Source organism: Cibotium barometz, chromosome 63 (genome assembly GCF_041138505.1).
Source record: "Cibotium barometz isolate CiBa-2024 chromosome 63, ASM4113850v1, whole genome shotgun sequence".
NCBI classification, from domain to species: Eukaryota; Viridiplantae; Streptophyta; class Polypodiopsida; order Cyatheales; family Cibotiaceae; genus Cibotium; species Cibotium barometz.
This window is the reverse complement of record NC_141108.1, coordinates 30787263-30811082: the sequence shown is the minus strand read 5'-3', so window position 1 is coordinate 30811082 and position 23820 is coordinate 30787263.

Below are 23820 nucleotides of genomic sequence, written 5' to 3'. Positions count from 1 at the left end.
CTACATTCTATAAATAGATGTGATAAGATGTGATAGGAATCAGATAGATGTAAATGGATGTGGGTATGGATGTGAATGTATGGATGTAGATGTGGAATGTGGGAATGGATGTATGGATGTGAATGTGGATGTGGATGTGGATGTATGAATGTAGATGTGGATGTGGATGTATGAATGTGAATGTGGATGTATGAATGTAGATGTGGAATGTGGAAATGGATGTATGGATGTGAATGTGGATGTGGATGTGGATGTATGAATGTAGATGTGGATGTATGAATGTGAATGTGGATATGGATGTATGAGTGTGGAATGTGGATATGGATGTATGGATGTGAATGTGGATGTGGATGTGGATGTGGATGTATGGATGTAGATGCGGATGTGGATGTGGATGTATATATGTGGATGTGGATGTATGAATGTGGATGTGAAAATGGATGTATGGATGTAGATGTGGATGTATGGATGTGAAATTGGATGTATGATGTGGATGTACGAATGTGGATGTGTATGTAGAATAATGAATGCGAATGTGTATGTAAAATGATGTGTCGTCGATATGAGTGAATGGATGAGATGTGATGACATGTGAATTGGGATGTTAATATATGATATGTGATGTGAATGAATCTGAGGTGATGAGATGGAAAATGATGTGATTGGATGAGAATGAGTACACATATGAATGGAATGTGGAATAAGTAATGTGGATTGATGACGGATATTGTGGAAAGACAAGAGTTCAATATAGAAACTGTATTTGTGACCTGTTTGTAAATGATTGTTTTATGTCAAGAATGCTGGGGAAGCATTTAAGACCGTATTAGGTAAAGTGGGAAAAATCCCATTCCCACATTGAAAAATTGTATGCATTTAATCTAGAATCTACCTTCTTCAACCTAGTATAAAAAATTTAAAAATGGTTTGCTTTATCAAGTGATGCTAGATCGAACCTAGTAGCTTGATCTTAGAAATAGAAAGGTTTCAAGATTTTTCAGATCCACCACTTGAAGGTATCCTTATATACACAACCACTACAAATTAACATTATTAAGGATAGAAAGAGTCTCCTTGGAGTAGGATGCACTTTGTGAACATTATGATTATAAATTTTCATTTTGATGAAGCTAATTCTACTAAAGAATTTGCATTAACAACCAAAAGATAGCTGGATAAAAGGAGTCTCCTTAAAGTAGGATGCACATTGTGGATGCATAAGAGGAGTCTCCTTAGACTAGGATGCACTCCATCTATGAATTTATTTATTGTGTTAAAAATTGTTCAATGCATTGCAAAGATACACAATTGAACAGTCTGCTCCCAAAGTTGGCCAAATTACAAAGATCCTCTATATTTTGTTATAATAGAGACCATATTCAAAGACCATTTACATTCAATTATAAAATGAAGTAACAAAATGTGCTAGTATCATGGGGGTGTAATTTTGATTTTAAGGGGTTCTAGCTCCACCACATGGTAGAGCTAGAATTTTGAGCTAGCTCTACCATGTGGAGCTACAACACATTGAGGAGGATTTAAAGATTTTTAGATCCACCACTTGGCCATTCTACAGTCCATAAGAAACCAAGATATAACATTTGATTGATCTAGACCCCCAATTACAAACATTGATACAAGAGATTGTATATTGAGAGTCCCCTTAGAGTAGGATGCACTCTCCAATTTTAAAGCTTCATTGTAATGAACAAGACAAAATGAACAAGATTTTATAAATTGAGGTGGTGAAGGTATTATACTTATATATACAATCGTTGCAGATTAACATTATTAAAGATAGAAAGAGTCTCCTTGAGTAGGATGCACTTTGTCGAAATTACGGTTAAAAGATTTCATTTTGATGAAGCTTATTCTACTAAAGAGTCCCCTTAAAGTATGATGCACTTTGTCAATAGATAAAAGGAGACTCCTTAGAGTAGGATGCACTCCATCTATGACTCCATTATAATAAAACATTGTAAATGAAAATGAATTTATTTTTTTATGTTAAAATATGTTCAATGCCTTGCAAAAGGCACACAATTGAACAGCACGCTCGCGAAGATGGCCAGATTACAAAGACCCTTTATATTTTATTATAATAGAGACCATTTACAAAGACCATTTACATTCAATTACAAAAGGGCGTAACAAAATGTACTAGTGTCATGGGGGTGTATTGGTTGAATGAGGTATTGAGCTTCTTTTTAAGCATGTTCATTTTGTGTACTCACAAGATTACACACTTAGATTATTCTCTCAATTATTATCTTGATTATCATCTTCATTGTTGAACACATTGTAGTAGCTATCATCGAGTTTCAATCTATTCTTGTTGTTGTACAAAACATGGAGACCCCAAAAGAAATGAACTTTTTTGAAGAAAACCCGTGTAGTTATTTATCTGAAATGGACAATGTAGCGAGATATTTGCCTTGTTGCTCATATTGAGGTGTCTAGCTAGCATGGCTAGCAGTCCAATGTCAAACACTTTATCTCTTCACTTTACATCTAGCACTTGTCTATTATAGAGCTGAAAAGGATTTATTGATCCATGACTTATCCATTCTAGATCTTGTTCCACCACTTGGACATTAAAGAGCTAGACTTCAGTGGATGCAAGCTCCACCAAACGGTAGATGTAGACTCAAAATTCTAGTCGTATTTTATGACTTCCAAAGGTTTAGGTCTACCACACATGGATACTAGCTCCACCATGTGGTAAGGCCAAAATTCCATGAAGAGACCATGGCTGCTACCTCCACCACATGGTGGAGCTAGAGCTCAATAAGATACCACATGGTGGAGCTAGCTAGCTCCATGAAATTATACAGCTAGACTTCAATGGATGGTGGATCCACCACATGGTAGATATAGATATAGAATGCTAGCTCTACCACGTGGAGCAAGAACGCATTGAAAGAACCAAGATCTACCATTTGTTCAATCTAGACCCCCAGGTAAAAACATTGATACAAGAGATTGTATATTGAGAGTCCCCTTAGACTAGGATGCACTCTCCCATTTTAAGACTGCATTGTAATGAACAAAGACTAAATAATTTGAAACAAGAATTTATAATTTGACATGGTGAAAGTTTCCTTATATACACAACTACTACAAATTAACATTACTAAAGATAGAAAGAGTCTCCTTGCAGTAGGATGACCTTTGTCAAAATGATAGTTAAAAGTCTTCACCTACTCTTACTAAAAAAAAAATAATTTGCAAAGTTTGACCAAAAGATAAAAGGATAAAAGGAGTCCCCTTAGAGAAGGATGCACTCCATTTATGACTCAATTATAATAAGACATTGTAAATGAACATGAATTTATTGCTTGTGCTAGAATTTGTTCAATGCTTTGCAAAGGCAAACATTTGAACAGTATGCTCCATAAGAGGCCTGATTACAATATCATATTTCAATATATGGCTTTTTATTACATTAAAAAAAGACCAAAATACTTGCATCCTCTACATTTGATTATATTATGGACAAACAAAATGAGCTTCATGGTGGTGTATTACTTTCATGATGCCTCCTCTTGTTGCTTTGCTTGATTTTCACTCTCTGCTTGCCTCTCTGCCTCAGCTTCAGCCTCCTCTCTTTGCTTTCTTTGAATTTCAAGTTGTTCCTGCCTCTCTGCCTCAGCATCAGCCTCCTGCTGTTGCTTCCACACCTCTGCTGTAAGATTCCTCCCCCAACCCCTTTTTGATGTCTAGTATCCTCCCCTGTAATCAACCCTCTTCAGAAATATAAAGACCATGTTGCTAACTATTTTAGCCTAGAGAGAGGAAAATTATTCTAGAGAGAGAATATTCAGATTTTGAATATTTTTGGATAGAAAAATATCTCTTATAATTCAGATGAGTTCCCCTGAAACAGAAATTCAAAAAGAATTTTCCAATGTGCAATTGGAATTAATTGGAAATAGGTATAAAGAACCTTAGTCTAAGGGTCTAGATTTTTAGAAATCTTTAGACTATGGTCCAATTAAGGTTCCTATGGGCCAATAGCATCAATCCATGTGTAGGAAAGAGATAAATCCAAATTTGTAAAAAGAAGATACCCAAAAATGAGTAAATGCTCACATAAGGTGAAGAGTTGAAAATGTACAAGGTTTATTAGTAAAAAACTATGAGCAATATTAAAATGATTCCATTATGACACATATGTAAGGAAGGGGAATTCTTTAAAGGAGGTGCATATTTCACATAAGATGAAGAGTTGAAAATGTACAAGGTTTATTAGTAAAAAACTATGAGCAATATTAAAATGATTCCATTATGACACATATGTAAGGAAGGGGAATTCTTTAAAAGAGGTGCATATTTCACATAAGATGAAGAGTTGAAAATGTACAAGGTTTATTAGTAAAAAAAACTATGAGCAATATTAAAATGATTCCATTATGACACATATGTAAGGAAGGGGAATTCTTTAAAGGAGGTGCATATTTCACATAAGATGAAGAGTTGAAAATGTACAAGGTTTATTAGTAAAAAAACTATGAGCAATATTAAAATGATTCCATTATGACACATATGTAAGGAAGGGGAGTTCTTTAAAGGAGGTGCATATTTCACATGCTTGAATGAGTTTTAAACTCATAAAAATTGAGATATTTCATCTCTCCTCTCTCCTCATTCAAGTCTAGTTCCAAAAAGTTAGCTTAACTGACCTAAAAATGGTCAAATATTGACCAAACTGATTTAGAAAATTCTAGAATCAGTTTGTTTGGTTAGGAGCTCAATTTTTCCTATAAATAGAAGCCTCCCCCTTGTTGAAAAATATATAGTGTTTATGCATCGTTACTCTACTCCACCTAAGCCAAGAACTGTGAATTTATTTAATAATTCACTAGTTTTTGGAGCTTCCCTCTTTCTTCAATCCCCATTAGTGGCTCCATCAACATACTTAACCAATTGATTGGTTGGGGGCCTCTACCGTGAACAAAGAATCAAGCAAGTTGTAAGGTAATTAGTGAATATTGATCTTTCTATAATTTCGCAATGTTTCTCTCTTCTCAACCCCTCTCAAGCTTGAGAAGTTTAATTGGTATGGTTTTTTTTTAAATGCTATTGAAGTTTGAATAGTAGTGAAGAGTTACATAATGCTATTGAAGTTAATTTTCATTTATGTTTAAATTCTAATGATTTTTATGTAAATTCTCTCTCTCACTCAAGAAATGGTCATACTCATGACCCATTCTCAATCCAAATCAAGCTTTTCATAAAGCTTTTCCTTAACCCAAGATTAAGCTATGCTTGAGGCCAAATTAATGGTTTTTTTTTCTATGCTTTTAGTTTATGTATATTAATGATTCAATCCATTATGGATTAATAATCCAATTAGAGATCATTTTAATTATTTTCTTAATGATAAGCATTATCCGTTAGAAAAATTGAGATTTATCAGTCATAGCTGCGGAGCTATGGCAAAATTTTTATAAAAATTATGCATAAAATAATCTCATTCAAAGCATAAAAAGAGGACTTCCTACCATATTCTAGGAATTATCATCCTAGATTAATTGAAAGAATTTCATTACAATCATGGAGAAATTGAATTTTAATGTCATGCATAAAGGATAAGTTTTTATATCAAAAGTGTTATTTTTACCATTTTTATTTCATGCATAGAAGTATGCATAATGGATAAATTTTTATATCAAAAGTGTTATTTTTACCATTTTTATTTCATGCATAGAAGTATGCATAATGGATAAATTTTTATATCAAAAGTGTTATTTTTATCATTTTTAATTTTCATGCATAGAAGTATGCATAAAGGAAATTTTTTTTATATCAAAAGTGTTACTTTTATCATTTTTAATTTTCATGCATAGAAGTATGCATAAAAGAAAATTTTTTATATCCAAAGTGTTACTTTTATCATTTTTAATTTTCATGCATAGAAGTATGCATAAAAGAAATTTTTTTTATATTAAAAGTGTTACTTTTATCATTTTTAATTTTCATGCATAAAAGTATGCATAAAAGAAAATTTTTATATCAAAAGTGTTACTTTTATCATTTTTAATTTTCATGCATAGAAGTATGCATAAAAGAAAATTTTTATATCAAAAGTGTTACTTTTATCATTTTTAATTTTCATGCATAGAAGTATGCATAAAGGAAAATTTTTTATATCAAAAGTGTTACTTTTATCATTTTTAATTTTCATGCATAGAAGTATGCATAAAAGAAAATTTTTTATATCAAAAGTGTTATTTTTATCATTTTTAATTTTCATGCATAGAAGTATGCATAAAAGAAATTTTTTTGTATATTAAAAGTGTTACTTTTATCATTTTTAATTTTCATGCATAAAAGTATGCATAAAAGAAATTTTTTTTATATTAAAAGTGTTACTTTTATCATTTTTAATTTTCATGCATAAAAGTATGCATAAAAGAAAATTTTTATATCAAAAGTGTTACTTTTATCATTTTTAATTTTCATGCATAGAAGTATGCATAAAAGAAAATTTTTATATCAAAAGTGTTACTTTTATCATTTTTAATTTTCATGCATAGAAGTATGCATAAAGGAAAATTTTTTATATCAAAAGTGTTACTTTTATCATTTTTAATTTTCATGCATAGAAGTATGCATAAAAGAAAATTTTTTATATCAAAAGTGTTATTTTTATCATTTTTAATTTTCATGCATAGAAGTATGCATAAAAGAAATTTTTTTATATATTAAAAGTGTTACTTTTATCATTTTTAATTTTCATGCATAAAAGTATGCATAAAAGAAAATTTTTATATCAAAAGTGTTACTTTTATCATTTTTAATTTTCATGCATAGAAGTATGCATAAAGGAAAATTTTTTATATCAAAAGTGTTACTTTTATCATTTTTAATTTTCATGCATAGAAGTATGCATAAAGGAAAATTTTTTATATCAAAAGTGTTACTTTTATCATATTGGATTTCATGCATATAGGTATGCATAAAAGATATTCTTTTTATACTAAAAGTGTGATTTCCCTCATAAATGGATTTTATGCTTAACTTAGATGCATAAGAGAAATTCTTTTATTCTAAAAGTGTAATTCCCTACCAAATTGAAATTATGCATAAGAAGATGCATAAAAGATTGATTTTAATTTCGAAAGTGTTAGTCTCCTTAAATGGAATTTATGTATAAATAAATGTGTAGAGAAATCTTATATCAAATATAAGAATTCTCTTTTAAAAAAAAAAGATATGAAATGTGATAAGATGTGATAAGAGGTGTATGAGATGTGATAAGAATTGATAAGATGCGTATGGAAATGTGATAAGATGTGATAAGAGGTGTATGAGATGTGATAAGAATTGATAAGATGCGTATGGAAAGTGATAGGATGTGATAAGAGGTGTATGAGATGTGATAAGAATTGATAAGATGCGTATGGAAAGTGATAGGATGTGATAAGAGGCGTATGAGATGTGATAAGAATTGATAAGATGCGTATGGAAAGTGATAGGATGTGATAAGAGGTGTATGAGATGTAAAAAGATGTGATAAGATGTGTATGAGATGTGATAAGATTTGATAAGATGCGTATGGAAAGTGATAGGATGTGATAAGAGGTGTATGAGATGTAAAAAGATGTGATAAGATGTGTATGAGATGTGATAGAATGTGTTAAGATGAGTTAGGATGTGTTAAGATGTATATGGGATGTGTTAGGACGAGAATGGATGTAATATGGTTGTATGAATGTGATGTGGATGTATACATGTAGATGTATATGTATGAATGTGAATGTTGATGTGGATGTGGATGTATGGATGTAGATACGGATGTGTATGTATGTATGTGGATGTGTATGTATGAATGAGGATGTCAAAATGGACGTATGTATATAGATGTGGATGTATGGATGTATGTATGTAGATGTGGATGTATGGATGTGATTGTGAATGAAGAGGTGGATGTGAATGTATGGATGTAGATACAGATGTGGATGTATGTATGTAGATGTGGATGTATGGATGTGATTATGAATGAAGAGGTGGATGTGAATGTATGGATGTAGATACGGATGTGGATGTATGTATGTGAATGTGGATGTATGAATGAGGATGTGAAAATGGATGTATGCATGTGAATGTGGATGTATGAATATGAATATGGATGTGTGGATGTGGAAATGGAGGTATGGATGTATGAATGTAGATGTGGATGTATGCATGTAGATGCGTATGTATGAATGTGAAATTGGATGTATGATGTGGACGTACGAACATGGATATGTATGTAGAATAATGAATATGAAGATGTATGTGAGATAATGTAGTCTATATGAGTGAATGGATGAGAACGAGTACACACTGTGAATGGAATGTGGAATAAGTAATGTGGTCCGAGAGTGGATAATATGGAAAGACAAGAGTTCGTTATAGAAACTGTATTTGTGACTGTTTGTAAATGACTGTTTTATGTCAAGAATGCTGGAGAAGCATTTTGACCGTCTTGAGGATTAAGGTCATGAAGACTGAACTGATAAAGTTGCAACTGCTGACGGAGAGTCAATGGAGGACGTCTCGCGTAGCAAGGTCGATCGAGGTCTTGACCAGCCTCGGCTCGATTTAAATGGTGAGCTTCCGGTACGGTGGATGAGGGACCAAGGAAGCGGCCTATGAGTGAAGCGCTAGGTCACCTGCGAAGGATCCTAGAGGGTGCTGACCATACGGTGCTCGGGCTCTGGGTCGCCGAAGATACCCACACGTGCGTCGTGGAAGATATTGGAATAAGGAGTAAGAGTTGTTTTTCTGAAACCGGGCATGGATCTGGTTGATTGACCTTGCTGGTCCTCAACAGATGAGTCTATGGCTCTTTTATATGGATCTGTGGGTTGATCTTGCTGATCTTCCACGGAGATTCCATTCTATTATATGAATATATTGCCGGTTACTATGAGCTAGGAACCATGGAAAAGGCCCCTGAGAGAACAGGTGGTGAGCGTTTTGGTTGCCAATGATGCCATAAGTATACCGATGAAAGAATGACTGGAATAAGGATTCAACCAGAGACTTTGAGGATTGTCATCAGTGACATAATGGTTTTATTAAAGGATTGTTTTAAAGCTAGTTGATGCTAAGAAAAAGGCAATTTCATATTGGGTGTGTAAGTGGTATGACTAGTTTTATGTTTGCATGAACTTCCGGCTAGGGGGCCTTGGAACTCTTTTCCTTGGTACCCGGGACAAAACCTAACCAAATTCCAAATTGGATCCCATCACTACAGTGGTTGGGCGGTTGGCTAACCCATGGGATCGGATGGGGTTAGGCTGGACTGATGGATCCGTAAATCGAGATTTAGTTTCTATTATTACGATAGTTGAAGTAAATCCCGGATAGAAATTGTTCTATGGATAGGAATCAACGGCTGTGCCTCTTGATGGGGAAAAAAGCGTTGATCCCAAGGATCCAAGTGCAAGTTCTTCCTTAATTTGACCAAGTACCATTAAAGGTGCAGTCAGATCAGTTTGATCAGTAATGATCTTGACTACGTTAGAGTAAAGAGTTATCCTGGTGGAATCGCCCATGCTTTCCGGGTAAAGGAAGTTTTTCCGGTTTCGGTTTTGGACAAACCGACGGATTAGTCTCTTGTCCGGATATCCGTGGGCGAGGCCCCGAGTGTGGGACCCCTGTCCCGCGCGAGAAGTGCTACTTCCGCTGCTAGTACCCCAAATCCGTTGCTCGGTGGGAACAGGGATCTCACAGTTGGTATCAGAGCGGTTTTGAAAGCTAATAAAGATAATTAAATTCTTATCTGAAATTGGTAATAAGAATTCAGAAACAGCATTTTCATAATGTATTTTCATTCCGTAAGCTTCTTTAATGAAGAAATTTTAATCAAAGAAATTGTTTTTATAGATGGAAGTTCCACATTTATCTGGTATTCCCGACCTCACCCAGTCTCAAGATATGATTGCATTTGCCTTCGAGCATCTCATCTCTTCCGCTTCAACTCAAACAAGCCGAGCAAGACTCGCACGCCATTTCGCGGATTTATATTTTCCTACCCCAGCGGAGAGAATACAACAAAAGTGGTTTGCAGGGCAATATGTCCACGCCCATTGCAACCACCATACAATGCTGTGGCAGAATCTCTCATTGACTATGATCCTGTTAAAGCTGAAAATGGTGCGTGGTGTCATTCTATATCATTCGACACCTCGAAATTTCAGACTTTCATGTCGAATTTATAGACTCCTTAGTCGATTTATCCCTAAGGAGAAAATAATAGCTCCCTTCGCAGTTAGAGAACTTATGTAACAGGGCATGACTATGGCCCAGTACCGTCGTCTTATGCGTCTCTCGAAGAGATTTTGAATTTTGGAGCCGAGCCACTCTATGTAATTATTGCAACTTGTATATAAATATACAAATTTTTTTTTTTACGGACGATCGGATAAAGAAAAATCTATTTATCAGACTTAAGTCATAGATCTCCAATAAGATCAACTGAGGAGCAAATTATGTCAAAAGTTTATCAAGACGCACAAAAAGGTTGTAAATGTTTGATATAATTCATACAAATTGTTAATTCAAATTGAAATTCGTAAATTAGTAATTGGGTCTTCAATTGGAAGTACCGCAATTGTATGGAACCCTGACTTGCTTGAGACCTAGACATGATGGTATTTACCTTATAGTTTCGAGTATCATGACTATCCGTATATACCGAGGGTATAACTGCAGCTCTTTACCGACAGTATATACGAGTAAATCTAAGACTTGAAATTATAAGCGTTAATGCTATCCAGATGATGATTTTGAATGTGGTTGATATGATTTTTAATTCTGTTTGGGAACTGATGAATTGATTTGGATTCTGATTGAAAAATGATGATCCTTGAAAATGGGTTGAAATGTAATAAGCTGAGCGAAACCACAATGTGGATGATTGGGACGAGTCCCTGTAATGATAAATGATGAAAATGATTCAGCAAATCACTATGAGATTAGTGGATTATGTTGTCAAATTGCTACTGTTAATACTTGAGACGGTAGATCAAGTTAAGGGATGACAAATTGAGAACTTGCTTAACGTAAATTCCGTGGAGGAATGTTCAGAAGGAAATTTTCAGTCTAATGGACCATTATCGTGTTAAAGATATGAATGATATGATTTGAATGAATTGTTATTTAATGATGAATTCTATATAAGGGATATTTATCCCCATATTCTGTTGGGTTGACCGGAATATAAGGAACCCCAGAATAAATTGGATCTTAAGCAAAAAAGTTGTCCTCTACTTGCGAGATGAGGACATCTTGCACCTTTTAAGTGGGGTAGAATGTAAGATTCCTCCCCCAGCCTTAGAGGTATACAGGAGTAAGAATCTCCCTTTCTGATCTTATAATTATTCTATCTCTAAAATAAAAGAAAGATTCTGTTTAAAAAAGGAAGAACCTTTTTCCTGAATACTTCTCAAGAGTCCCACCTGTTTTAAGGATTCAGAACAACGAGTTCAGAAGTGAGAATCGATGTTTTGGATATCAAGGTTTTGGTCTCGAGTACGGCCCAAAAGAAGTTCTTTATCTCTTGGGAAGTATAAGAAGTTATCTCCCAGATATTGTGGACCAAAGAAAGTAGGTGATTTAGCTTACGAACTTCTTTTATCTCCTCATCTCAAAGTTCTGAATGCCTTCTATAGAAAAATGTGCCAAACCCAAATCATGGAAAGACGGTAAAACTTCAGTGGCAAGTTACCGTTGGCTTCTAAGTTACGCTAGCTCCTTCCTTTATATAAGTCGCAACTTTTACTTGTCGTTCACAGTAATATTACTTCCATCGATCTTCTTTCTTTCTTAATCTCCTTCATGGCTTGGAAACAAGAATTAGTTTTATCCATGATGATTTCTCACCTTCAAGACGCAAGGGAGTCTGTGAAGAAAGATTTTATAGAGCAGTATGAGCGCTCACTTTTCCCTCACTTGGGAACTTCTGTAGCGCAGACAAAATGGCGGACCTATCAAGACATAACTAGGGTAACACCCTGGGGTCAGCAGCACTTTCGTAACAATGTCCGCTTGGCCATGGTTATTGAAGCTTTGGGTTTGGGTCCCTGATACTACTGCGTCATGAGATCAAGGCATCCTGGGTTTTCTGAGCGGGTCTTCTTACTGGCGTGTTTTCTTCCTCATGAGAAGATATGCCTTTACCCCGTTTTTGGCTTGCCTCTCAGAGGTCCTTTTGTTAGAACACCTCATACCACTGAGATAGGCGCAGCAATAACCCACAGAATCATTCCTATAGATGAGTTACCTTATACTTGTGCAGCTTGTGAGGACTGCTTTTGTGACCATATGATGGACGGGCTTATGGAAGTGTAAAGAGTTCCTCTATCTTTACTGTATAAGTTCCGAGAATGAATAAAGTTTAAATCTTGTTTGTATTTTGAATCTTGCTCTCTTTAAGACTTATCTTGGTGGTTAATCTTGATTAAAATTTTTCTCTAAGTCTCATATTCGTGAATCTTGCGAAATTATCACAAGTTGTGAGATGAGGACATCTCGCGTTTTTTTAAGTGGGGTAGAATGTAAGATTCCTCCCCCAACCCCTTTTTGATGTCTAGTATCTTCCCCTGTAATCAACCCTCTTCAGAAATATAAAGACCCTGTTGCTAACTATTTTAGCCTAGAGAGAGGAAAATTATTCTAGAGAGAGAATATTCAGATTTTGAATATTTTTGGATAGAAAAATATCTCTTATAATTCAGATGAGTTCCCCTGAAACAGAAATTCAAAAAGAATTTTCCAATGTGCAATTGGAATTAATTGGAAATAGGTATAAAGAACCTTAGTCTAAGGGTCTAGATTTTTAGAAATCTTTAGACTATGGTCCAATTAAGGTTCCTATGGGCCAATAGCATCAATCCATGTGTAGGGAAGAGATAAATCCAAATTTGTAAAAAGAAGATACCCAAAAATGAGTAAATTCTCACATAAGGTGAAGAGTTGAAAATGTACAAGGTTTATTAGTAAAAAACTATGAGCAATATTAAAATGATTTCATTATGACACATATGTAAGGAAGGGGAATTCTTTAAAGGAGGTGCATATTTCACATAAGATGAAGAGTTGAAAATGTACAAGGTTTATTAGTAAAAAACTATGAGCAATATTAAAATGATTCCATTATGACACATATGTAAGGAAGGGGAATTCTTTAAAAGAGGTGCATATTTCACATAAGATGAAGAGTTGAAAATGTACAAGGTTTATTAGTAAAAAAAACTATGAGCAATATTAAAATGATTCCATTATGACACATATGTAAGGAAGGGGAATTCTTTAAAGGAGGTGCATATTTCACATAAGATGAAGAGTTGAAAATGTACAAGGTTTATTAGTAAAAAAACTATGAGCAATATTAAAATGATTCCATTATGACACATATGTAAGGAAGGGGAGTTCTTTAAAGGAGGTGCATATTTCACATGCTTGAATGAGTTTTAAACTCATAAAAATTGAGATATTTCATCTCTCCTCTCTCCTCATTCAAGTCTAGTTCCAAAAAGTTAGCTTAACTGACCTAAAAATGGTCAAATATTGACCAAACTGATTTAGAAAATTCTAGAATCAGTTTGTTTGGTTAGGAGCTCAATTTTTCCTATAAATAGAAGCCTCCCCCTTGTTGAAAAATATATAGTGTTTATGCATCGTTACTCTACTCCACCTAAGCCAAGAACTGTGAATTCATTTAATAATTCACTAGTTTTTGGAGCTTCCCTCTTTCTTCAATCCCCATTAGTGGCTCCATCAACATACTTAACCAATTGATTGGTTGGGGGCCTCTACCGTGAACAAAGAATCAAGCAAGTTGTAAGGTAATTAGTGAATATTGATCTTTCTATAATTTCTCAATGTTTCTCTCTTCTCAACCCCTCTCAAGCTTGAGAAGTTTAATTGGTATGGTTTTTTTTTAAATGCTATTGAAGTTTGAATAGTAGTGAAGAGTTACATAATGCTATTGAAGTTAATTTTCATTTATGTTTAAATTCTAATGATTTTTATGTAAATTCTCTCTCTCACTCAAGAAATGGTCATACTCATGACCCATTCTCAATCCAAATCAAGCTTTTCATAAAGCTTTTCCTTAACCCAAGATTAAGCTATGCTTGAGGCCAAATTAATGGTTTTTTTTTCTATGCTTTTAGTTTATGTATATTAATGATTCAATCCATTATGGATTAATAATCCAATTAGAGATCATTTTAATTATTTTCTTAATGATAAGCATTATCCGTTAGAAAAATTGAGATTTATCAGTCATAGCTGCGGAGCTATGGCAAAATTTTTATAAAAATTATGCATAAAATAATCTCATTCAAAGCATAAAAAGAGGACTTCCTACCATATTCTAGGAGTTATCATCCTAGATTAATTGAAAGAATTTCATTACAATCATGGAGAAATTGAATTTTAATGTCATGCATAAAGGATAAGTTTTTATATCAAAAGTGTTATTTTTACCATTTTTATTTCATGCATAGAAGTATGCATAATGGATAAATTTTTATATCAAAAGTGTTATTTTTACCATTTTTATTTCATGCATAGAAGTATGCATAATGGATAAATTTTTATATCAAAAGTGTTATTTTTATCATTTTTAATTTTCATGCATAGAAGTATGCATAAAGGAAATTTTTTTTATATCAAAAGTGTTACTTTTATCATTTTTAATTTTCATGCATAGAAGTATGCATAAAAGAAAATTTTTTATATCAAAAGTGTTACTTTTATCATTTTTAATTTTCATGCATAGAAGTATGCATAAAAGAAATTTTTTTTATATTAAAAGTGTTACTTTTATCATTTTTAATTTTCATGCATAAAAGTATGCATAAAAGAAAATTTTTATATCAAAAGTGTTACTTTTATCATTTTTAATTTTCATGCATAGAAGTATGCATAAAAGAAAATTTTTATATCAAAAGTGTTACTTTTATCATTTTTAATTTTCATGCATAAAGGAAAAATTTTTATATCAAAAGTGTTACTTTTATCATTTTTAATTTTCATGCATAGAAGTATGCATAAAAGAAAATTTTTTATATCAAAAGTGTTATTTTTATCATTTTTAATTTTCATGCATAGAAGTATGCATAAAAGAAATTTTTTTGTATATTAAAAGTGTTACTTTTATCATTTTTAATTTTCATGCATAAAAGTATGCATAAAAGAAATTTTTTTTATATTAAAAGTGTTACTTTTATCATTTTTAATTTTCATGCATAAAAGTATGCATAAAAGAAAATTTTTATATCAAAAGTGTTACTTTTATCATTTTTAATTTTCATGCATAGAAGTATGCATAAAAGAAAATTTTTATATCAAAAGTGTTACTTTTATCATTTTTAATTTTCATGCATAGAAGTATGCATAAAAGAAAAAATTTTATATCAAAAGTGTTACTTTTATCATTTTTAATTTTCATGCATAGAAGTATGCATAAAAGAAAATTTTTTATATCAAAAGTGTTATTTTTATCATTTTTAATTTTCATGCATAGAAGTATGCATAAAAGAAATTTTTTTGTATATTAAAAGTGTTACTTTTATCATTTTTAATTTTCATGCATAAAAGTATGCATAAAAGAAAATTTTTATATCAAAAGTGTTACTTTTATCATTTTTAATTTTCATGCATAGAAGTATGCATAAAGGAAAATTTTTTATATCAAAAGTGTTACTTTTATCATTTTTAATTTTCATGCATAGAAGTATGCATAAAGGAAAAATTTTTATATCAAAAGTGTTACTTTTATCATATTGGATTTCATGCATATAGGTATGCATAAAAGATATTCTTTTTATACTAAAAGTGTGATTTCCCTCATAAATGGATTTTATGCTTAACTTAGATGCATAAGAGAAATTCTTTTATTCTAAAAGTGTAATTCCCTACCAAATTGAAATTATGCATAAGAAGATGCATAAAAGATTGATTTTAATTTCGAAAGTGTTAGTCTCCTTAAATGGAGTTTATGTATAAATAAATGTGTAGAGAAATCTTATATCAAATATAAGAATTCTCTTTAAAAAAAAAAAGATATGAAATGTGATAAGATGTGATAAGAGGTGTATGAGATGTGATAAGAATTGATAAGATGCGTATGGAAATGTGATAAGATGTGATAAGAGGTGTATGAGATGTGATAAGAATTGATAAGATACGTATGGAAAGTGATAGGATGTGATAAGAGGTGTATGAGATGTGATAAGAATTGATAAGATGCGTATGGAAAGTGATAGGATGTGATAAGAGGCGTATGAGATGTGATAAGAATTGATAAGATGCGTATGGAAAGTGATAGGATGTGATAAGAGGTGTATGAGATGTAAAAAGATGTGATAAGATGTGTATGAGATGTGATAAGATTTGATAAGATGCGTATGGAAAGTGATAGGATGTGATAAGAGGTGTATGAGATGTAAAAAGATGTGATAAGATGTGTATGAGATGTGATAGAATGTGTTAAGATGAGTTAGGATGTGTTAAGATGTATATGGGATGTGTTAGGACGAGAATGGATGTAATATGGTTGTATGAATGTGATGTGGATGTATACATGTAGATGTATATGTATGAATGTGAATGTTGATGTGGATGTGGATGTATGGATGTAGATACGGATGTGTATGTATGTATGTGGATGTGTATGTATGAATGAGGATGTCAAAATGGACGTATGTATATAGATGTGGATGTATGGATGTATGTATGTAGATGTGGATGTATGGATGTGATTGTGAATGAAGAGGTGGATGTGAATGTATGGATGTAGATACAGATGTGGATGTATGTATGTAGATGTGGATGTATGGATGTGATTATGAATGAAGAGGTGGATGTGAATGTATGGATGTAGATACGGATGTGGATGTATGTATGTGAATGTGGATGTATGAATGAGGATGTGAAAATGGATGTATGCATGTGAATGTGGATGTATGAATATGAATATGGATGTGTGGATGTGGAAATGGAGGTATGGATGTATGAATGTAGATGTGGATGTATGCATGTAGATGCGTATGTATGAATGTGAAATTGGATGTATGATGTGGACGTACGAACATGGATATGTATGTAGAATAATGAATATGAAGATGTATGTGAGATAATGTAGTCTATATGAGTGAATGGATGAGAACGAGTACACACTGTGAATGGAATGTGGAATAAGTAATGTGGTCCGAGAGTGGATAATATGGAAAGACAAGAGTTCGTTATAGAAACTGTATTTGTGACTGTTTGTAAATGACTGTTTTATGTCAAGAATGCTGGAGAAGCATTTTGACCGTCTTGAGGATTAAGGTCATGAAGACTGAACTGATAAAGTTGCAACTGCTGACGGAGAGTCAATGGAGGACGTCTCGCGTAGCAAGGTCGATCGAGGTCTTGACCAGCCTCGGCTCGATTTAAATGGTGAGCTTCCGGTACGGTGGATGAGGGACCAAGGAAGCAGCCTATGAGTGAAGCGCTAGGTCACCTGCGAAGGATCCTAGAGGGTGCTGACCATACGGTGCTCGGGCTCTGGGTCGCCGAAGATACCCACACGTGCGTCGTGGAAGATATTGGAATAAGGAGTAAGAGTTGTTTTTCTGAAACCGGGCATGGATCTGGTTGATTGACCTTGCTGGTCCTCAACAGATGAGTCCATGGCTCTTTTATATGGATCTGTGGGTTGATCTTGCTGATCTTCCACGGAGATTCCATTCTATTATATGAATATATTGCCGGTTACTATGAGCTAGGAACCATGGAAAAGGCCCCTGAGAGAACAGGTGGTGAGCGTTTTGGTTGCCAATGATGCCATAAGTATACCGATGAAAGAATGACTGGAATAAGGATTCAACCAGAGACTTTGAGGATTGTCATCAGTGACATAATGGTTTTATTAAAGGATTGTTTTAAAGCTAGTTGATGCTAAGAAAAAGGCAATTTCATATTGGGTGTGTAAGTGGTATGACTAGTTTTATGTTTGCATGAACTTCCGGCTAGGGGGCCTTGGAACTCTTTTCCTTGGTACCCGGGACAAAACCTAACCAAATTCCAAATTGGATCCCATCACTACAGTGGTTGGGCGGTTGGCTAACCCATGGGATCGGATGGGGTTAGGCTGGACTGATGGATCCGTAAATCGAGATTTAGTTTCTATTATTACGATAGTTGAAGTAAATCCCGGATAGAAATTGTTCTATGGATAGGAATCAACGGCTGTGCCTCTTGATGGGGAAAAAAGCGTTGATCCCAATGATCCAAGTGCAAGTTCTTCCTTGATTTGACCAAGTACCGTTAAAGGTGCAGTCAGATCAGTTTGATCAGTAATGATCTTGACTACGTTAGAGTAAAGAGTTATCCTGGTGGAATCGCCCATGCTTTCCGGGTAAAGGAAGTTTTTCCGGTTTCGGTTTTGGACAAACCGACGGATTAGTCTCTTGTCCGGATATCCGTGGGCGAGGCCCCGAGTGTGGGACCCCTGTCCCGCGCGAGAAGTGCTACTTCCGCTGCTAGTACCCCAAATCCGTTGCTCGGTGGGAACAGGGATCTCACATCTGCCTTTTTCCTATTCTCTACTTCCAATTTCTCTTCTTCAAGCCATTTCTTCATCACATCATCTGAGAATTGGTTAGGTTTTTCTTCAAAGGCATTATCCCATGTATACTCTTGCCGATCTTCATTCTGTAGCCATAAAAACAACCAATTTCTTAAATCTTCTTTCAAAAAACTATACCTTTCCTTGGAAGGTTGTTGGTATAATTCTCGGACTATTAACCAGGTTCCTCGTTCATTCTTAAACACCTTATAGTAGCTATCATCAATTATCAATGTATTTTTCTTGTTGTACAAAGGATGGAGACCCCAAAAGGTCTCAAGCTTTTTAAAGAAAACTTGTCTATTCTGCACAACCCATGTGGATTTTGAACAATGCTCTTGTGAGAGAACACCTGCAAACTTGGGCTTTTGTTGTGGAAATACTGTGTCAATTATTCCAGAGAGCTTAGTTCTCCTACATGCGCTCCAAATAAAAACATAAAAGAATTGAATACACCAATCTAAGAACTCATGTGCATCCTTGTGACATAGGACATAACGATATTGGTTAATTGGGTATTTTACCAACTCGTTGCTGTAAGGAGGATCCTTCTCCTCATATTGGGTTTCGACAACATGGCACAACAAACCATTAAGGTTTAGAATAATAGCCCTCCTATCATCCTCTTTGCGTAGGGGTACGCATATTGGGTCTGACGAATACCATGTCAGTATGATAACCCCCTCAGAGGGATGCACAAAGCGCAACCTTGCATCAATTTCCCGTAGACGGTCAAGACGGCGTTGAACCAACTGTCTTCGTACACTCTGGATTTTCTTGGACATGTGACGTACTAATTCTCTGTGACGAAGAAGTCGCCTCTGCCAATTAGAATCAATCACATGACCTGGAAAAAAATGAGCATGCTTAATGATAAAGGTGGGCATGTGGGGGAAGGCATGTTACAACTACTTTTATGCAAAGATAGATTTTAAACAAATACCAGAATGTGGTGAAATTAGAATGCATTGATCTAGATCAACCACGTGGTAGAGCTAGAATGCACTGTTCTAGCTCAACCATGTGGTAGGGCTAGAATATTTTGTTCTACCATGTGATAGAGTTATATCAAAGTATTCTAGCTCGATCCCATGGCAAAATTAGAAATAATATTTGAAGTCCAGCTCTAGCACGTGGTAGAGCTGTATCAAAATATTTTAGATAAACCCCATGGTAGAACTAGAATGGTTTGAAGTCCAACTCAACCATGTGTGGTGATTTGGAAGAGCTAGAATGCATTGATCTAGCTCTACCATATGGTAGAGCTAGAATGCTTTCAAGTCTAGCTCTACCATGTCGTGGAGGTAGAATACTTTGAAGTCTAGCTCTACCATGAGGTGGAGCTAGAAGGCATTGATCTAGCTCTACCATAGTCCATATATGTAGGAATTAAAATCATAAGACAAAGATCAAGCTTCCATACATTTTCAAATTAGGAGGCCCCTTATAGTAGAGTGCACTCCAACATTTATAAAATTATTTGAAGAGTAATACATTTGCAACTACTTTAAAAATAAGACAAAATTTCTTGTCAATTCATGATTACAAAAAGATAAAATTCATCCAAAAAAATTACAATCCTTGGTAACAAATGGCTTCTTTAAGTGAATACTCCTTGGAACAATATCCTTGAAATAAATCTGCAAGAAACCATCATAAATTAAGTTTCTTCATTGTGAATACACAATTGTTGTATAAAATCATGTATTTAGTTATGATTATTATTTATGTTGGGTAGTACCTTAGTTATTTCTATCCCGTTGGAGAAGATTGTACTCATTTAACACCTTGTTTATGAAAGCCCTTGCATTGGCTGCCTCCAACTGCGTTGTGGTAGAACCCAATTTTCTAGCTAGAGAAATCAATTGTGATCCCCTCATGCTAGCAATACTGACTCGTTCTTTTGCCATAATTTCTATTATCTCTTCTCTTTTGTTTTCATATTGTCTTGCTAATACCTCTTGATTGTCGACATACTTTTGTATAATCTCTGATAGTGGTAGCCTATCAGTGTAGATTGTCTTCTCTGACCAATTTAAATTGTGCTTTCTCCAAAAATCTACCACACCTCTGTATTCATTTTCATTGGATACTGGAGGTTGTCCGTAGCGATTAGAGCCAATGATCTCACGCACATCTTCACTCTCATCAAGCTACAATAGGTAAGGGAGCAGCTCATCAATGAGAATATTGTCGACCATCTTTTCTTCATCAAACTTTGCAGGATATATACAATTATTATCAGGAGAAGCACATCCCTTGTATGGAGAGTCATCAATAAGAACCGTTCTACGAGCATCACAATCAAAACATGAAGCAATTTTTGACAATGGCTTGAACATTGCCTGAACTGTTGGATTATCAGGTCTAGCTATTTTACCACTTTTATCCTTCTCGCAAGCCTCTTGAGCCCAAACTACAAAAAAAGGCAATATCTCTCCTGCTCTGTCTTGTAATATTCTCAATATTTGAAGAACATTACTCTCTGTCTCGCTGTTGACCAGATCCCAACATTAATATTTTTTAATAAAATCTTCAAGAATTGGATACATCCTGGCCTTAGTACAATATATCGTTTTGAATCCATTTGAATAGTTTCATGTATTGAAGATGGTTGTTGTTGACAACGTTTCAGTAGTAGACCATTCAGGTCCAACACAATTGTCAACACTGATTTCTTGGAGATAGCAGTGTCGGTACTTCTTGGTACTTCTTCTTCAGGCTGGAAACTCTCACCCATTGCTTCATTTGTTGGAGATTTAGATACCCCAATTTCATTGTCAGCATTTGTCTTTAAACCTTCTGGATGGACATCACTGAATGTGTGGGAGAAGCTCTCATCCACAGTTTGATTGTGGCATTCCGTAGCTACTTCACTTGGTGCTACTATCTCAATTTCGGGATCTAAAAGAAAAAAAAGTAACATTGACTCAACAATCTTTCAAACTAAAAGAATTTACAATTGTAACACTCACTCTTAACACATGTTTATTGGTGCAATCTAAAAGGAAATCATGTTTGGATACCAATCAATTCTAGTTACTCACTCTAGAATTGGAGGGTTTAAAATGGATTTCCAAATACACCCATTATTCTAGCTCTACCGTTTGGTAGAGCCAGTTTGCAAGGGAGCTCTTGTTGGAAGTAGGCCTTGAGATCCACTCTTGAGCTCCAAGAGTAGGTGGAGGTGAGAAACACAAAACCACTCAACTATATGGTAAAGCTAAAATTGTAGATATTGTAGATTTTCCATATGGTAGAGCTAAAATTTATAAGTCTTGCTTTACCACGTGGTTGAGTTGGGGATCAAGATAGCTTCTTTATGGGTGGAGCCAGTAGACTTCCATAGGTTCTAGGTCTAGACTTCAATGGGTTCTAGCTCCTCGCACGTGACAAGAACCAAGGAGCTAGAATTGCATTTGAACTAGCTCTACCATGTGGTGGAGCTAGAAATGCATTGGCCTAGCTCTACCATATGGTAGATCTAGACTTAAATGGATGCTCTGCAAAAACTATCTTTGGGGGGGTGCATTGGCCTAGCTCCACCACTTTGAAGAGGTAGCTAGACTTTAATGGGTTCTTGGTCCACCACTTTGAAGAGGTAGCTAGCTCCACCAAATTGTAGACCTATTGAAATCTAGATCTACCACAGGGTAGGATTGAAGTAAATGAGAGGATCTCTAGCTCTATCATCCTAGATTTATAAGCAAGATTTTCAGATTCACCAACTGGCCATTGTGCGACCACTAAGTAGGCTTTCCAAATTCACCAATTGGTTATGTAAAAAGTGAATTTGTCAATGAACATGTTAGGATCCATAACTTGGTGATTCTAGATTCCAAAGCCCAATTTGGAGAGAGCTACAAAAATACTACTAAAAAATGAACCAAGGATATAACAAGTCAAAACATCACCAAATCAAAGTATTGAAGATACAAGGAAAGCCCATTAAGAAGTTACATACTGTCTTCAAAATCCAAAAAATCGCGAGCTGAACGAACTTCACCATGGCTCGATCTTTCCGTGGTATTCCTTGGATTGTTAGTAATAGGCGGCGGTACTGGTTGCTCATTTCTTGACTTTGCAAAGTCAAGAAGCCTTGTTCCCATCTTTCTTTGATCTTCAATACTCTCCACTAGGCAAATCACTCCCTTATTTAGTGCTAGCCCTAGCTCGATGATGTAGCCATTACTGAAAAGATCAACAAGCTTGCAGCCTTCTCTGCAATACTTTCGAATACATTGCTTGATCAAAAGATTCTTCTTGATTCTTAGAAACTCAATGTCTAGGATAGTTTTAACATCTTCATTATCTATATCAAGAAGTCCAGTATCCAATATTGTCGCTTGTGTACCTGGATCAGGAACATCTGCTAGTCCTTGAAAGGCATATCCCTTGTTGAAAAACACTAAGGATGTGAAGAACTCTATTGCACCAATGCATCGATTGTCATGTCGAAAATGCAATGCCCCATTATACTGTTCCTTTGCTATGCCACTTAAATTTTTTAAAGCATTTTGCAAGTGAATAAAATCTGTAATATTTAGAAAGGTAAGCAACACATATTGGGATGGCAAAGATCTACCAGCTGCTGTAATGATCATAATGCCGTTCAAAAGATTACAAAATGATTCCACATCCCAATGCATATTTCTTCCCAAATCTTCAGTGTTATCCAGAACACATAACCCAATGGAAATTGGATTGTTGAGGTGGCGCTTCAAGTAGTAACTCCCGTCGAATGGAAGACTCACAGCATAAATACACCAAGGAAGATCCAAGGACAAGGTTGAACTTTCTTTGCTAAGGCTGATATTCCACTCCACATATTGCCTTGCTTCTACTGGAAAATCAATCTTCTTTGATCCAACCTGTAGCTTTGACTTTATATAGACATCACATAACTTCAAAAGAACTGAGTATACAACCTCATTGATGCTATAAGTGATAGTCAATTCTGACCAATCTTGACATTGTTTGTCCTTGTTCAGAGTGTTGAACTCTACAAGCAATGCATCTTGAATAATTTTATCTTGCTTGAGCTGCTTGATATGCTCTGGCATGTCAATCACATCTACATCCTTAGTACCCTTTGAAAGAACAATTTTTCCAGACCTGATTTCTGATTGTATTTGTTTGACTTCTTGTTCATCTAGCCCAGCAAGACATCTGAAAACTGTGGCAATTGGTTTCTTGTTTTG